Here is a 5,890-nt window from a genome sequence, read left to right as displayed (position 1 = left end):
TCGTGGTTTATCTATAGTAATACAGGGTCGCATTCATAGGAACGCACATGTAGCATTAAAGAGTGTCAAGGTTTCGATTCGTGTGATGGGCATGGAGTGATTCTGAAAGAGAGATCTTTCTTTTTAACTTACTTCTTGTGAAGGACTGGATCTACAAAAAATAAGGCAAGTCTTTACATAAGTCTTTACGTAATGAGGTATCTCGACCTGAAACGCCTTCTTCATACCAACGAGCATGGTTTCTATAAATATCGGTTATTCGAAACACTGCTCCCGCATTCCTCATTAGTAAACAGCCTAGCCACGTTAATGTGACAACCTGTCAAGAGGCTGAATAACCACTTTCTGCAGCTCGGGCATGCTGGATGAGGGTCAGTGAGGTTCAAGAAGTACGTGACGAGGAAGTAAGGGTGAATATGGTCCCAAACAGTACGTCTGCTTAGCCGGGTGGTAACGTGCACGTCTCGCATGGAAGTGGGCCTGGGTTCGATTCCCGACCGGCTTGGAGATTTTCTACGCTCAGGGACTAGGGGTTGTGTTATTCACATCATCATTTCATCCTTATCACTGGGGCGCGAGTCGCCCAACGTGGCGTCGACTGAAATAAGACTTGTACTTGGCGTCCGAACTTCCCCAGATGGGGCCTACCAACCAACGCTACCATACGCTCATTTACATTTTTTTTGTCCCAAACAATAGTAGCATACTTGTGTTGACCGACTGCGGCTTCCAGAATGACGAGATCATCCAGGGAATGCCACCGAAATATTTCTCAAACCATCATGCTCCATCCTCTGGTCTGAATCCTTCCAATGACTCTTGCAGGCTTGTACACAATAATAGCTATATGACAGGAGCATGAAACGTGATTCCGGCCACCTGTCGCCACTCATTAGATGTCCAGTTGCCGTTTTGGCGTGCAAATTCCAGCCTTCATCACCGATGGACAGCTGTCAGCATGGGTGCATGAACCAGGCGCTTTTTGTGAAGACCTACACGCAGCTACCTATATTGAACGGTCGTCGAAGAGATACCGCTGGTAGCTCTTTGGTTCATTTGGACGGTCAGGTGCTCAACAGTCGCATGTCCATTTGCCGACATACATCTCCAAAGCAGCCGTTCACACCTGTCAACTAAGTCCCATGGTGCAACACAGTTGCATCGGCTCCAGATTTGGATAGCACCATTTTCTCTTGCACAGTATACACTGATCAGCCTGAACATTATGACCACCTACCTAATAGCCAGTATATACACCTTTGGCACTTATTACAGCGACGACATCCCAAAGGTGTTTGATTGGTTTCAGATCTGGTGTGTGGGGGGTCAGTACATCGACTGGAACTCTCCACTGTGTTCGCTGAACCACTCCATCACACTCCTGGCCTTGTGACATGGTGCATTATCTACCTGAAAAATTACACTGCCGTCGGGAAACACGATTGTCATGAATACTCCTTTGCCATCATGGTGTCTTGCACGAGAGTCACTTGACCCATGGTTGCCAACGTGAATGTTCCACAGGGAATGATGGAGCCTCCACCAGCTTCTATTCATCCCACATTACAGGGGTCAAGGAGCTGTTCCCCTGGAAGACGAAGGATTCGCGTCATCCCATGATGATGAAGGAATGCGGATTCACCAGACCATGCAACGCTCTGCCACTGCGCCAGAGTCCAGTGCCGATGGTCACATGCCCATTTCAGTCATACATGCCGATGTCGCCACGTTAATATTGGCACATGCATGGGTCATCGGCTGTGGAGGCCCATTGTTAGGAGTGTGCGATGAACTGTGTGTTGGGACACACTTGTATTCTACCTAGCATTAAGGTCTGATGTTAGTTTTGCCACAGTTCGCCACCTGTCCCGTTTTACCTGTCTATCTGGCGTACGACGTCCGATAGCCGTAATGATGGGTGGCCACCCTACTCCATAACATCTGAACTTAATTTCACCTTGCCTTCGCCACGTGTTCAAGATACTCAAAATGGTTGAAATGGCTCTAAGCACTATGGGACTTAACATCTGAGGGCATCAGTCCCCTAGACTTAGAACTACTTAAACCTAACTAACCTAAGGACATCACACACATCCATGGCCGAGGCAGGATTCGAACCTGCGACCGTAGCAGCAGCGCGGTTCCGGACTGAAGCACCTAGAACCGCTCGGCCACAGCGGCCGGCGTTCAAGCCACTCATCATAGCGTTCCTCGAACACCCGACAAGTTTTGCAGTTTCCGAAATGCTCGTGCTGAGCCTTGGGGTCATCACAATCTGCCCTCGGTCAAAGATAGATCGCACGCTTTCCACGTTCTACATACACACGGCACGCTCAATGATTGTACATGTACCTTGGGTGTGTCTATCAGTCATTCCTCGCCACATGACGCTGCTATAGCATGGACGGGTCTATATCGAGAGTAGGTCGGTGGTCATAATGATCTGGCTGATCAGTGTAAGCAAACAATGAAATACGAAATATGGATGGTATTCAGTTGTTCAGAGTACAAACAGAACTCAGCTCCAACTGAAATGTGTTCATGTTTAGCACTACAGGTGATTTAAAAATGAAAAAAAAATATTCTGCGTGTTTCCACCCGTCATTTGGTTATTTAAACTCTTTGAGGATACTCAGCGATTAGAGGTAACATTTCAAGAAGACTACATTATATTATATGGTACATTGGATGTATTGCGTATTGTGTATTGAACCGGGGACCTAGAAACGACGAGAGGCTTCGTCCCGCCGTAGCCCTCAGTGCTTCACCGACTCACAACATTCCACAGCCTGAAAATGTACTGTTGTCCCAAGCATATTGCAACAAACGGTGTATTTCTATCGCTGCTCGTTTAGTTTTTATTGCCGTTTCAAATATACCGGTCATTTTTGCAACACCCTGTATATAGATGGCGATAGTGTCACATACACAAGGTATAAGAGGGCATTGCATTGGTGGAAATGTCATTTGTTCCCAGGTTATTCATGTTAAAAGCTTTCTGAGGTGCCTATGACTGCACGACGGGAATTAACAGCCTTGACTGCGGAGTAGTAGTTGGATGTAGATACATAGGTTTCTCCATTTCCGTAATCTTTAACGAAATCGATATTCGAAGATCCTCAGTGTCAAGAGTGTGCCGAGAACACCAAATTTCAGGCTTTATCTCTCACAACAGACAACACAATGGCCGACGGCCTTCAATAACGACCGGGAGCAGCGGAGTATGCGTAGAGTTGTCAGTGCTAACAGAGAAGCAAAGCTGCATGAAATAGCTGCAGAAATCGCTGCTGGATTTACGACGAACGTATTTGTTAGGACTGTGCGGCGCCGTGAAGTTTGGCGTTGATGGGCTGTGGCAGCAGACAACCGTCGCGAGTGCCTTTGCGCCTACTGCGCCTACTGCGCATTTACTTGGCTCGTGACCATATCAGTTGGATCCTAGACGACTGGAAAACCGTAGCCCGGTAAGATGAGACCCGATTTCAGTTGGTAAGAACTCATGGTACGGTTGGAGTGTGGTGCAGACCCCAGGAAGACGTGGAACCAAGTTGTCAACAAGGCATTGTGTGAGCTGGTAGAGCTCCATATGTTAAGGGCTATGTTTACAAGGAATCGTCTGGGTCTTCTGGTCGAAAAGAACCGATCGTTAACTGAAAATGGTTATGCTTGGGTACTTGGAGACCATTTTCAGTCATTCGTGGACTTCATGTTCCCAAACATGTCAACAGGCCATAATTGATCGCCATTCGTTTGAAGGACATTCTGGACAGTTCGAGCGAATGATCTGGTCACCCACATCACCCGAAATTAATCCCATAGCACATTTATGGGACATAATCGAGAGGTCTGTTCCTGCACGAAATCCTACACCACCAACACTTCCGCAAATAAGGACAGCTGCAGTTTCAGCATGGCTTAATATTTCTGAGGGGACTTGTAGAGTCCATGCCACGTCGAACTGTTGCACCGCCGGGCAGGAGGAGGTCCGACGCAATATTAGGAGGTCTCCCATGTCTTTTGTCGCCTCAGTGTAATATGTCCCTCTATGACCTTTACGCTATACTAGTAACAAAAAAATCTTAATAAAGGCTTCAAAACTTAATCGTAAGTACAGAAAGCAGTTGTATACAAGTCGATAATTTCATGTTAAACTGAACTTTCATTTTTACCCACCATTTGCTTTTCTTTAAAACGAAAAAATGTGTTTGCAGCATTTAGCAAAGACATCCAGTAATCAGTACCGATTAGTCATGGAAGTACTTTTAGTTCCATTTTTGTGGCGTTAGTGTAGCGTGTTTCTGCGTTTGGAGAGCCGCACGGGCTTTAGGCAGCTAGGAACGTACACAGTCGAGTGGGCCGTGTGGCCGTGAAGATTTGGAAGTAGCACTGTTCTCTGGGAGTCGTATCCAGACCGTAGGTGTCGGCTGTTGGCCATGGTTGTTAATAGGCAACATTTAGACTATTTCAGTTGTGTGATATAAATATTTGGACAGCTATTGTGCAGTCATTCTTTGTACAGAACTAGTAATGAATTGTAACATGATTTGATACTCAGGCGTGAAGCATTACAAAGGCTACGAGGTCACTCATTTTTCACAAACTGGAGGTTGATTACGAGACTGGGTAATATTTACCCAGTCCTATGCATTATGAACGTCCTCCCTTGCACTTTAGATAATTCATTGCTTTACTGAAAGACGTGTATAGCAAACTTGTAGTTTTTAGCTTTATTAGAACTTCGATTCATATCAAGTGTAGTGATCACGCACGTGGCCTATAATATTTGCCTGATCAATCTTAAGACAATACGGCATATGAAATCAGTATTAGTACTAGTTATTTTTCTCGCACAAGATATTTATTATAGTAGATGCACAATTTTTGTGACGCCATCTTGTCATCCCCGTTAGCCAAGATCCCCCTTTGTCTCTTCAATGACTGATCAGTAGGGTAGGTGGAGCAAAAGTACGGCTTTTCGAATTTAACAAACGTTTTTCTTAAAAAAAAACTGCTGCAATACGACATCAGTTACGCATGCAACACATAGTCTGACAACATGGTAGCATTGTGTAGAAGTCTTGTCGTCATCCAATTATTATTAGAGCTATAATGACAGCACATAATACACAGAGATGACCAAGAACATTATGACCACTTACCTAACAGCCGATATGTACACCTTTGGCACGGATACCTGCGGCGACATGTCGTGGCATGGGAGCAATGCGGCGTTGGTAGATAACTGGAGGAATTTGGCACCACATCTGCACACACAAGTCACCTGATCACCGTAAATTCCGGGGAGGGGGCTGATGAGCTCTGACGCCATGTTGAATCACATCCCAGGTGTGTTCGATCAGGTTCAGATATGACGAGTTGGGGAGCCAGCACATCGACGATTCCATTACACTCTTGGCCTTGTTTCATGGCGTATTATCTTGTTGAAAAATGCCACTGCCGTCGAGAAACATGATCGTCATGGAGGGTGTACGTTGTCAGCAATCTATGTACGATACTCCTTGGCAACACTGGACTCGCATTCGGGAGGACGACGGTTCAATCCCGTGTCAGGCCATCCTGATTTAGGTTTTCCGTGATTTCCCTAAATCGCTCCAGGCAAATGCCGGGATGGTTCCTTCGAAAGGGCATGGCCGCCTTCCTTTCCTAATCCGATGAGACCGATGACCTCGCTGTCTGGTCTCCTCCCCGAAACCAACCCAACCCAACTCCTTGGCCATCATGGTTCCTTGCACGAGATCCACTGGACCCATGGATGCCCACGTGAATGTTCCACAGAGCATAATGTAGCCACCACCGGCTTTTCTTTGTCCAGCAGTGCTGGTGTTATGGAGCTGTCCCCTGGAGGACGACGGATTCGCCGCCTCCCATC

Source organism: Schistocerca americana, unplaced genomic scaffold (genome assembly GCF_021461395.2).
Source record: "Schistocerca americana isolate TAMUIC-IGC-003095 unplaced genomic scaffold, iqSchAmer2.1 HiC_scaffold_106, whole genome shotgun sequence".
Taxonomy (NCBI): Eukaryota; Metazoa; Arthropoda; class Insecta; order Orthoptera; family Acrididae; genus Schistocerca; species Schistocerca americana.
Note: the sequence above shows the minus strand (reverse complement) of the source record.